Genomic DNA, 12280 nt, shown 5'->3' with positions numbered 1-12280 from the left:
GAACTGTAAAACTCACAGCTCTTCATCGCATTGGGGAGTTAGTCTCTTGGAGGGAACATTCAGTAGGGGAACAAAGCACTGAGCCCCAAGCTGGGTAGCATGCGGTGCTGTTCACAGCCGCACACAGTCCGGAGTCCAGCGGGTGGTGGTGGTGGGGGGTGACCCCAGGAACCCCGCAGGTATGGGTAAGGTGCAGTGTATGTGATATTAATTAGGCTTGGGGGAAATACGTGTAAAGAGGCCACCGAATGGTCCACTTACCCTGATGACAGCTATTTGAATGGTCGGAGCTCGGGAGTAAATTGGACTAATATCACTGAGTTCAAGGTTGCCGCTATTTCTCTTCTTTTGAAATTGCTTAAGTGGTGGATTTTTCAGCTTTCTGTTAAGTCACAACACGTTTGCAGGCGTATGGAAATAATAGCATCTTCCCATGGGAGGAAAATGGCAAATCAGGCTATAAATTTCCTTATTACGGCTTCTTCTCATTGAGAATTTTCGGCCAGGAAAATACTGAGCTGGGGCATTGTTTATTTTTTTTTAAATTGTTTAACAATTTAAAAAATTAAAATGCAGTTGATTTATTTTTTTAATTAAAAAATAATTGTAGTCGATTTACAGCTTTCTGTCCGTTTCTGCGGAACAGCAAAGGGACCCGGTTATGCATTTATGTGCGTTCTTTCTCTCCCATTACCCTCCACCACGTCTCATCACCAGTGATTAGATGTAGTTCCCTGTGCTGTAGGGCAGCATCTCACGGCCCATCCTCTCTAAATCAGTTGCTTTGTGATGTTGTGCCAGTTTCTGCGGTGGGACAGTGTTCATTAGTCAGAGACTGAATCCGAAACAGATACAAAGCTGCCTCCCCTCCCATCAGAGGAGCGAGGCTTTCCCCGGAGGTTTGACCTGGGGCCAGAGTGGCGGCTGAGCTCCGTTTCTCTCCTGCTGCCCTGCTGCCCTGTCGGCCTTGGTGATGGTCCCACCCGTTTCTTCCAGGGTCCCTAAATGCCAGACACAGACCGAGTTATGGTCAGAGGGCCTTCTGCCCGCAGCCTCTCGCTGCCCTGTGGCAAGGGGCTAAACGGAGACTCCAGGGGCCTCGGAGTCGGCCGACAGCGGCACGGCCTCTTGCAGCAGAGCCAGGACTCAGGTCTGTCTGCTCTGACCTTAAATCCCGTTCCGTCCTCTCCCCACGGCTTCTGGGAGGAGGAGCGTGGTCTGTGGGCTCCCAGTGTTGACGAAGCCGGTGTCGTAAAGTGTATTGAGGAACCGCTTTCATCCAGACCCAGGTGCTGCCTGCGTGAACAGGGCGAAGCCACTGCCTGTTGCTCAGGCCTTTGGGGGATGCCCCCCTCCCCCCCCCCCCGACACAAACTCCCCGGAGATTCTCCTGCAGCAGGGACCACCGCCCCGAGAGGGACTTTGCACCCTGTTCAGAACTCTCCGTGATGCTTGGTCGTATGGCCATGGACAGGTGGAAGACGGAGGCTTAGAGGCCGCCTGGCTTGGCCAGGGGCCCACCTCCAGTGAAACATTGCCCACTGCTGTGTTCCCATTCGCTCTGTCCCCGACAGGATCGGAAGCAGGGGGCCCGGGGCCATTGCCTTGGCCCTTCTGGCTTCTAGGAAGCCATTCTTGGAAGGTGGTTTTTCGAGTTTCTAAACTTGAGGGTGAGTCAGGCTTTTTTTTTTTCAGGGCGTGTCAACCCCAAAGCTGTTGGGGGTGCCCGGCACCCGTGTTTGCGTCCAGTGCGTTGAGAGGAGCCAGGTCAGGGTCAGAGCCCCCGGTCCTGCCTCTCTGTGTCTCAGCCTTGTTGTGTGTTCAGGAGGAAGATGACAGCCCTGGTGAGGTTGTGGAGATGAACGGAGGACGCGGGCAACGACGAGGCGCTTGTAAGAATGTGACCGCCCAGGGCTCTTGGGCTTTAGAATCAAGAGAAATTGATCAGAGGCCGGGCAGGAAAAGGCAAGCGAGGCTTTCCTGGAGCCCCTGTGGTAGCAACCGGAGTGAAAACAAACAATAGACTCCCTGGGGGGACTGGGGGCAGGGGCAGGGGTGAGCTGGTTCCTTATATGGGGCCAGCCTAGAGGTGCGTGCAGGGGTCAGAGCAGAGGGTGGCTTAGGTGGCTGCCCACCCCTTTGGGGTGTGTGTGTGGGGGGCAGCATTTGTAGAACCTTGCTTTTGCTCTCTGCTCTTCCCCAGTAGCTGCTGGGTTTTCAGTTTTTTTGTATCTTCTTGCCCATAATTTGTCCCAAGTGCCCCTTGTCTGTAGTTATTTTTTTATTTTTATTTTTTTTTGGATTTCATATGACCTTTTATGATACTTGCATTTCTTTTTTTTTTTTAATAATTTCTTTTATTTTCCCACTGTACAGCAAGGGGGTCAGGTTATCCTTACATGTATACATTACAATTACAGTTTTTCCCCCACCCTTTCTTCTGTTGCAACATGAGTATCTAGACAAAGTTCTCAATGCTATTCAGCAGGATCTCCTTGTAAATCTATTCTAAGTTGTGTCTGATAAGCCCAAGCTCCCGATCCCTCCCACTCCCTCCCCCTCCCATCAGGCAGCCACAAGTCTCTTCTCCAAGTCCATGATTTTCTTTTCTGAGGAGATGTTCATTTGTGCTGGATATTAGATTCCAGTTATAAGTGATATCATATGGTATTTGTCTTTGTCTTTCTGGCTCATTTCACTCAGTATGAGATTCTCTAGTTCCATCCATGTTGCTGCAAATGGCATTATGTCATCCTTTTTTATGGCTGAGTAGTATTCCATTGTGTATATATACCACCTCTTCCGAATCCAATCATCTGTCGATGGACATTTGGGTTGTTTCCATGTCCTGGCTATTGTGAATAGGGCTGCAATGAACATGCGGGTGCACGTGTCTCTATTAAGTAGAGTTTTGTCCGGATAGATGCCCAAGAGTGGGATTGCGGGGTCATATGGAAGTTCTATGTATAGATTTCTAAGGTATCTCCAAACTGTTCTCCATAGTGGCTGTACCAGTTTACATTCCCACCAACAGTGCAGGAGGGTTCCCTTTTCTCCACACCCCTTCCAGCACTTGTTATTTGTGGATTTATTAATGATGGCCATTCTGACTGGTGTGAGGTGATATCTCATGGTAGTTTTGATTTGCACTTCTCTTATAATCAGCGATGTTGAACATTTTTTCATGTGTTTGTTGGCCATCTGTATATCTTCTTTGGAGAAATGTCTATTCAGGTCTTTTGCCCATTTTTCCATTGATTGGTTTTTTTGCTGTTGGGTTGTATAAATTGTTTGTATATTCTAGAGATTAAGCCCTTGTCAGTTGCATCATTTGAAACTGTTTTCTCCCATTCTGTAAGTTGTCTTTTTGTTTTCTTTTGGGTTTCCTTTGCTGCGCAGAAGCTTTTCAGCTTGATGAGGTCCCATGGGTTTATTTTTGCTCTAATTTCTATTGCTTTGGGAGACTGACCTGGGAAAATATTCATGATGTTGATGTTAGAGAGTGTTTTGCCTATGTTTTCTTCTAGGAGTTTGATGGTGTCCTGTCGTATATTTAAGTCTTTCAGCCATTTGGAGTTTATTTTTGTGCATGGTGTGAGAGTGTGTTCTAGTTTCATTGCTTTGCATGCAGCTGTCCAGGTTTCCCAGCAATGCTTGCTGAATAGACTTTCTTTTTCCCATTTTATGTTCTTGCCTCCCTTGTCAAAGATTAATTGACCATAGGTGTCAGGGTTTATTTCCGAGTTCTTTATTCTGTTCCATTGGTCTGTCTGTCTGTTTTGATATCAGTACCACACTGTTTTGATGACTGTGGCTTTGTAGTATTTCCTGAAGTCTGGGAGAGTTATGCCTCCTGCTTGGTTTTTGTTTCTCAGGATTGCTTTGGCGATTCTGGGTCTTTTGTTGTTCCATATAAATGCTTGGATTGTTTGTTCTAGTTCTGTGAAAAATGTCATGGGTAATTTGATAGGGATTGCATTGAATCTATAGATTGCTTTGGGTAGTATGGCCATTTTTACAATATTGATTTTTCCAATCCAGGAACATGGAATATCTTTCCATTTCTTTACATCTTCTTTGATTTCTTTGATTAAAGTTTTATAGTTCTCGGCATATAGGTCCTTTACCTCCTTGGTCAGGTGTATTCCGAGGTATTTGATTTTGTGAGGTGCAATTTTAAAAGGTATCGTATTTTTGTATTCCTTTTCTAATATTTCATTGCTGGTATACAGAAATGCAACTGACTTCTGAATGTTAATCTTATATCCTGCTACTTTGCTGAATTTATTAGTCAGTTCAAGGAGTTTTGGGGTTGAGTCCTTAGGGTTTTCTATGTATAGTATCATGTCATCTGCATACAGTGACAGTTTTATCTCTTCTCTTCCTATATGGATGCCTTTTATTTCTTTTGTTTGTCTAATTGCTGTGGCTAGGACTTCCAAAACTATGTTGAAGAGCAGTGGTGAGAGTGGGCATCCCTGTCTTGTTCCAGATTTGAGTGAGAAGGCTTTCAGTTTTTCCCCATTGACTATTATATTTGCTGTGGGTTTATCATAAATGGCTTTGATTATATTCAGGAATGTTCCCTCTATACCCTCTTTGGTGAGGGTCTTGATCATGAATGGATGTTGGACTTTGTCAAATGCCTTTTCTGCGTCTATTGAGATGATCATATGATTTTTGACTTTTTTTTTTGTTAATGTGGTGTATGATGCTGATTGATTTGCATATGTTGAACCATCCTTGTGAACCTGGGATGAACCCAACCTGGTCATGGTGTATAATTTTTTTGGTATGTTGTTGGATTCGGTTGGCTAAGATTTTGTTGAGAATTTTTGCATCTATATTCATCAATGATATTGGGCGATAGTTTTCTTTTTTGGTGGTATCTCTGTCTGGTTTTGGAATGAGGGTGATGGTGGCCTCATAGAATGTCTTTGGGAGTATTCCTTCTTCTTCAACCTTTTGAAAGAGTTGAAGGAGGATGGGCACCAATTCCTCTTTATATGTTTGATAGAATTCGCCTGTGAAGCCATCTGGTCCTGGACTTTTATTTGTAGGGAGTGATTTTATGACGTCCTCAATTTCATTTCTAGTGATCGGTCTGTTCAGTTGGTCTGTTTCTACTTGATTCAGTTTTGGCAGGCTGTAAGATTCTAGAAAATTGTCCATTTCTTCCAGATTGTCAAACTTGTTGCCGTATAGTTGTTCATAGTATTCTCTTATGGTTTTTTTGTATTTCTCCAGTATCCGTTGTGATTTCTCCTTTTTCATTTATAATTTTGGTTATTTGGGTTCTTTCTCTCCTCTTTTTAGTGAGTCTGGCCAGGGGTTTGTCAATTTTGTTTACCTTTTCAAAGAACCAGCTCTTGGTTTTATTAATTTTCTCTATTGTTTTTTGAGTCTCTATTTTATTGATTTCTTCTTTGATCTTTATAATTTCCTTCCTTCTGCTGACTTTAGGACTTTTTTGTTCTTCTTTTTCCAATTCATTTAGGTGGAGGGTTAAGTTGTCAATTTGGGATCTTTCTTCTTTTTTGAGAAAGGCCTGTATTGCTATAAATTTCCCTCTGAGCTCTGCTTTCGCAGCATCCCATAGATTTTGAGAGGTTGTGTCTTCATTATCATTTGTTTCAAGGTAGTTTTTAATTTCCTTCTTGATTTCCTCATTGACCCATTGGTTTTTTAGTAGCATATTGTTTAGTCTCCATGTAGTAGGTTTTTTCTCTTTGCTTTTTCCATGGTTGATTTCTTTTTTTTATTTTTATTTTTTTTTTAAATTTTTTGTGTTTTTGCTATTTCTTGGGCCGCTCCCACGGCATATGGAGGTTCCCAGGCTAGGGGTCCAATCGGAGCTGTAGCCACCAGCCTACGCCAGAGCCACAGCAACGCGGGATCCGAGCCGCGTCTGCAACCTACACCACAGCTCACGGCAACGCCGGATCGTTAACCCACTGAGCAAGGGCAGGGACCGAACCCACAACCTCATGGTTCCTAGTCGGATTCGTTAACCACTGCGCCACGACGGGAACTCCCATGGTTGGTTTCTAATTTCATGGCATTGTGGTCAGAGAAGATACTTGAGATAATTTCTATGCTCCTAAATTTATTGAGATTCGCTTTATGTCCCAATATGTGGTCGATTCTTGAGAATGTTCCATGAGCATTTGAGAAGAATGTGTATTCTGATTTTTTTGGATGTAGTGTCCTGAAGATATCAATTAAGTCTAACTTTTCTATTGTTTCCTTTAGGATCTCTGTTGCTTTATTGGTTTTCTGTCTTGTAGTTATTTTTAGTCCCTTAGAATTTCTTTGTATGGTGTTTCTCCTGTTTGTTTAGGAACAGGCACCGCAGCCGCTGCAGCAAAGGGTCCCAGGTCTCGGCCTGTCTCAAGTTAACAGACACGGTGATCATTTTAAACCAAAGAGAGTTCCTATTTCCACGCGAACACTTAGCTTTGCGGAAGGGCCTCGTGTGAGTGGGAGAAAGTGCTGGGGTGTTTGTGGCCTGTCGCGTACCTGCCTTAGCGACTGGAATGACAGGTAGGGCACCTCGGCACAAAGGACAGAGTCCCTGGCGGGGACCCTGCTGGGCTCTGCTACCACTCACTTCGAACCTGGGAGAAGAGCCCAGACACTCTGCAGGCTGAGATCTGTGTAACGGGGTAGCCGCAGCCGACGTGATGAGGCACGAAGTGAGCCTGTGGGAGTTTCTGGTCCTACCTCTCCCCTCTGGACCCCCACAGGCTCTCTTTCCCTGACTCCCAGGACGCCTGGTTCCTGGTCGTGTTATGCCAATGGGAGGCGCGGGTAGGCATTGAAGGGCAGAGGTATTTACCCCCCTCCCCTTGTGACCCTGATGTCTCCTTCCTGGTGCCGGCTCCATCTGGGCCAGCCCGGCCAAGTTGCACCTTGGCACAAATGACCTGGGTCTTGGCTCCAGCGGCAGAGTCTGCTCCCCTGTCCCTCCCGTCTAGGGGAAGGTGTGAGATATGGAGGTGCAGAGGTGAACTAGCTTCTCTGGCTCCTGGGGGTCACCAGCTAACAACTAATGAAGATAAGATGCAAAGCAAGGACTCTGGATGCAGCCACCCTCTGCTCCCATATGGGTACCACCTCCCGGAACACCTTCTGCTGATGCTGCTGTGAGAGCAGCTTCTTTTCCACCCAAGCAAATGAGTCTATGATGTTTCTCCCTTCATAGTTTCCAAAATTCATGTACTGAAGGCTTTACTGACATAGCATCTTCATGCAAGATCGACTTCTTTTTTAAAAAACTTTTCACACATTTAAAAAAATTTTTATTAAAAAGTAGTTGACTTACCATATTGTACCAACGTCTGCTGTACAGCAAAGTGACCCAATCACATGTATGGATACATTCCTTTTCTTATATTATCTTCCATCATGGTCTAGCCCAAGAGATGATATAGTTCCCTGGCTATGCAGTAGGACCTCATTGCTTATCCATTCTGAATGTAGTCGTTTGCATCTGCTAACCCCAAACTCTCAGTCCATCCCTCTCCCTCCACCTTCCCCCGACAACCACAAGTCTGTTCAGTATGTCTGTGAGTCTGTCTCTGTTCTGTAGATAGGTTCATTTGTGCTGTATTTTAGATTCCACATACAAGTGATATCATATGGTATTTGTCTTTCTCCTTCTGACTTACTTCACTTAGTATGAGCTTCTCTAGTTGCATCCATGTTGCTGCAAATGGCATTATTTCATTTTTTATGGCTGAGTAGTATTCCATTGTATACATGTACCACATCTTCTTAATCCATTCGTCTGTCGACCATTGACTTCTGAAGACTTTTTGTGGAGGTGAGTGGGCGTCGGAGCCAAAGTCTCCAGGAAGAGCCAGGGTAGTGAAAGTTGATCTGAGGGTGGGAGGGCTAAACTCCTGCTCCAGCCCCGTGGCCGTTATCTCACTAAGGAATCTGGCAAATCCACTAGCAGGATCAAAGTCTTATGAATGGAAAAGGAGCAGCAAGAAAGCAGAATGTCCGTTTCATAAACAGATTGGCTTAAGAGCCCTGGAGAAAATGTGACGGAAACTTTTCATACAAGGAGAGGGAGGAACTGATGCTTCCCCGAAGCCGTAAAACAAGGTACTTTTGCTCAGTTAACTGATGTATTTTTACCTGAAAATTAATAGACTAATTTTTAGGACAGTTTTAGGTTTATAGAAAAATGAAACAAAGTGTACAGACTTCACAGGAGTTCCCTTGTGGCTCAGCAGGTTAAGGAGCTGATGTTTCTGCAGTGGCTCCGCTCACTGCTGTGGCAAGGGTTTGATCCCTGGCCCAGGAACTCCCACATGCTGCAGGCATGGCCAAAAAAAGAAAGTGAAGAGGCTTCTCATAAATCCCTGGTCTCCCGCCAACACCATGTCCCTTATTAGTAATAACAGCATTCAGCTCCACCCCAGCTCTGCACCCGGCACGTAGCCCTGGTCCCCCTCTGTCCTCCCAGCAGAACAGGGATGCAGGTGTTTTCGCACTTGCTTGTCACAGAGACAGAGACAGAACCTTAGAAAGGTTAAAGGATGGGCCACGGTGAGAAGAGGTGGCCTTGACCTTTGCCACGTGCCACTAGGCTTCGGTGGGCTCGTTTTGATGGCAGGCACACCTCGTTTCACTGCATTTTGCAAATATTCTGATCTTCACCAACCGAAGCTCTGGGGCAGCCCCGCACCGAGCAAGTCTGTGGCTCCATTTCTCCAAGCGTGTGTGCTCACTTCCTGTCCGTGTCACATTCTGGTAACTCTCACACTATTTCACACTTCTTTATTATTGTATTTGTTCCTGTATTTGATGTGTCATCAGTGACCTTTAAAGTGACTTGCAAAAAGAGCACCAGACTGCAGACTCGTGGAAGGCTCAGAGGACGGTTGGTCTTTTTTTTTTTTTTCTTTTTTTTAGCAAGACTATCTTTTAAATTATGGTATTAATGTTGTTTTTTAGCTGTAATGCACACTTCATAGACTACAGCGTGGGGTAAAAACTTTTAGAGGCACTGGAAAACCAAACGCTTTGTGTGACTAAGTTTTATTGCAATATTGGCTGTGCTGGGATGGTGTGAAAATGAACCCATAGCATCCCCGAGGTCTGTGTTCATGTGCCTCAGGGTCACGGACGAAACGCTGGCGTGAACAAGCTGAGGGCCTCCCCTCCTTGTTACCCACCGTCTTCAGTGGCACAAAGGACCTTAAAGGGTTTCTCTTGAGGCGCGTTAACAGACCGCAATCCTTATTGTTGGGAAGCGCTCCTTGCTAGACGCTTCCTGACCGTCTTGGTTGGAAGCGATTCTCCTGCCGGGTGTGTTTCTGCGCTTTGTGTCCACAGAGCCCATCCATGCTCCTCAGAAGCCGGTCTGTCGGGGGAATCAGCCCCATTCGCTTTGGGCCGAGGTTGATGCTGCTCGAGGTGAAAAACAGAGACACGGCCCCAGAGTCTCAGAGGAAGAAGTGGTTTTGAAACATAAATTGTGGCTTCATTGTCCTGGAATCGTGTAGAAAGAGAGGAAGCACTTCTTTTTATCCAGATGGAAAAGGGAGGCCAGGAAAGGTGAATGAAGCGTCCCGGGTCCCAGGGTTTGCGGTAGACACGGCTCGTCGTGCCATCGGCAGGACCAGGCACAGACACAAAGGCGCCAGGTCCTGGTCCCCCGCCCGCCCAGAGGGGTGGCCAGCGGAGGGCGGGCGTGTCTGATCCCGCACTGTCACCAAGATCTGCGGGCGCTCAGTCCGCCCCAACCCCACTGCCAGGGTAGCCCGGGCTAGAGCCTGGGTCAGGTTCAAAGCCAGCTGTGGGACGCCAGGGGTCCAGCGAGGGGGGTCGTTCCAGCTAGGACGGTGGGGACTGCTGGGGCCAGAGCAGAGGGAGGCCCATTTCCAGGATGAACCTGCGGGGCCAAGACGTGGGAAAGCCCTCAGTTCAAGCCTTCGGGCCTAGAGCCGTGGCACCAACCGGCCCCGAGAGGCGGGGGCGGGGGAAGAGGTGAGGGTTCCGTGGGGAAGCCGCCCGTTGTTCCTGAGCTGCGGTGGTCTTTGGGGGCTTTTTTGTGGCAGGTGTGTGATGGGCTGGTGGCCCAGAGCTGTGTGAAAGGTAGAGGATCCAGCAGAGCCGGTGTCAGAAGCAGGGTTCAGAGGACACAGAGATTCTGCGTTCGCTGGTCCCTCGTTCCCTCCTTCATTCATTCTCCTCACTCGGCAAACACCCCGGTGCTCACCGTGGTCCAGGGTCTGACTCATCCCCAGCAAGCAAAATAAAGAGGTGAGGACTCGGCTCGGGGAGGCCCACAGGGAGCGAGGATGTCAGCAGAATGGTGGATGACAAGAAGGAGGGACCCCAGGTCAGCCAGGAGGGGCGCAGGCACTGCTGGTGAAGTACCGTCGGGGAGGCACCTGCTGGCCGCGCTGCCATCAGATTATTTCAACAGCAGCTGTCACAGGGCCTGGAAAGACATCCGTCACAGCCTTTATTGTCTGCTCCATCGTCACGTCAATATTTGCCCAGCGTGGGGCATGAAATAGCAAGCGGCTACAAAATGAACACGAGATTCCCTGTGGCTTTGCACTAAAAGCCTTCTGGAAGGGTCTTCGTGGGAGAGAATTGGCCAATAAATGACAGAAGGATTTGAAAATAACCATCAGGTCGTATCTTACGATTTCAGAATATTGTTTGGCGAGGTTGGCGCGTCTGTCTGTTCATTTTGCCGTTTCACCCTCTCCTGCGTTCCCGTGCGAAGGGCGTGCCTGGCACTCTCGGAACCAGGCATCTTTCTGAGTTTCGTAAAGCTCCTATGCTGAGCCTCCTGCCTGTGCCCTGCAGGGCCTGCCCTCAAGGGGCAAAGAGAGGTCGCATGAATATTTACTCTTGAAGGCATTTTTCATAGTCACACACAAGGAACAAACCATAAAGCAGCAGATTCTGAGGTTTGACTGCGTCAAAGTTAAGATTCTTATAGACCAGACTAAATTAAAAGCAAAATTAGGTCAAATAAAATGCGGGGAATGTGTGCAGTATGTGTCACAGACATGGGGCACGTGCACTTATTACAGTAGAGCTCGTGGAATTAAATAAGCAAACATCTGACATCCTAGTGGAAAAGCGTCAACAAACCAGCAGTTTGTCAAAGAAGAAACTCAAATGACAAGGACGTGTGCGATGACTGTGTAACTTCATTAATCAGAGTCACATGAAATCCTTAATCCCCGCCTGACTGGCAAAGCTTACAGTGTATCTCAAACCCAGTGTTGGCGATTGTGTGGCAAAACTGGATTCTTACACAGTCCCTGAGGGAGAGTAATTTGGTTAGGATATGTTCAGCGGAGAAGTTCGGCCATATGATTTTAACACGCTAAAAAATCTATGTCTGTAATAATTTGTTCTAAAGAAATTATAAGGACCTCCCCGTTGTGGGTCAGCGGGTTAAGAACCCTACACAGTGTCTGTGAGGATGCAGGTTGGATCCCTGGCCTCCCCGAGGTGGTTAAGGATCCGACGGAGCCACACGCTATGGCACAGGTCAGGGATGCAGTTCAGTTCCGGTGTCGCCAGGGCTATGGTGTAGGCTTCAGCTGCAGCTCTGATTTGACCCCTAGCCTGCGAACTTCTATGGAGGTTTATATGCATGTGAACATTCTGTATATAGAGAATTTTAACCAAGACAAAGTGTGAAAATGTAAGCATGAGGTCGTATATTTCAGTGCTTTATAAACAATCTAACCTATTTTGAATATGCTTATTTATGTTGCGCCTTTGTTCCCAAGCTGTAGCTATGTCCTTCTCTAATTATCACAAAAAATTATTTGGGATAGAGCTTTACTGTGGTGTTTGTTTTCGGTTGGCGGAATGAGGTTTTTAGCACAGCGGTATCTCTGCCGGGTTGTGCGGAAATTTCCAGCTTTGAACACGAAGCGTTGGCTGTTAGGCTGTACTGCCTCTTCGAGTCGTGTAGGTGAAGACTGGAAACGACCCAAATGTCCGACGCTAGTGGTGCTCGCCGTGGAGACAGCACTGTCACACTGAGAGTCACCGGCGATGGGAGAAACGCCCAGTGGCGAAGTAGTTAGCAGTGCAGGAAGTGTGCTCACGATTGCTTCGTGGCGAGAGTGAGCGGGCAGAGAGAGCTGCCGTCTGATACATTTGTGGTTGAGTCTGAAGTCAACTTGAAATGCCTTCGTTTTTGGGAAAAAGCCGGTTTCACTCTCTGTGCAACATCCTAGTCATTCCAAATGAAAAATTAACTTAGAAGTGAGACAGGAGGGAAGAG

General features: G+C 46.9%; 1 protein-coding gene across 4 annotated transcripts in view; it reads left to right on the top strand.

The window, feature by feature from the left end:
• DDC (dopa decarboxylase) overlaps positions 1 to 12280 on the top strand; it is a 74857-nt gene that overhangs the window by 8361 nt on the left and 54216 nt on the right. The window contains exon 2 of one of the 4 annotated variants that reach the window (XM_021063929.1): positions 1696 to 1892. The exons of the other annotated variants lie outside the window; for them this stretch is intronic. The gene's annotated coding sequence lies outside the window, so the exon portion shown is untranslated. The remainder of the gene's footprint in view (positions 1 to 1695; positions 1893 to 12280) is intronic. 4 annotated transcript variants of the gene reach the window in all.

Source organism: Sus scrofa, chromosome 9 (assembly GCF_000003025.6).
Source record: "Sus scrofa isolate TJ Tabasco breed Duroc chromosome 9, Sscrofa11.1, whole genome shotgun sequence".
NCBI classification, from domain to species: domain Eukaryota; kingdom Metazoa; phylum Chordata; class Mammalia; order Artiodactyla; family Suidae; genus Sus; species Sus scrofa.
The sequence above is the reverse complement of the archived record's forward strand: the minus strand, read 5'-3'. Positions and strand labels throughout refer to the sequence as shown.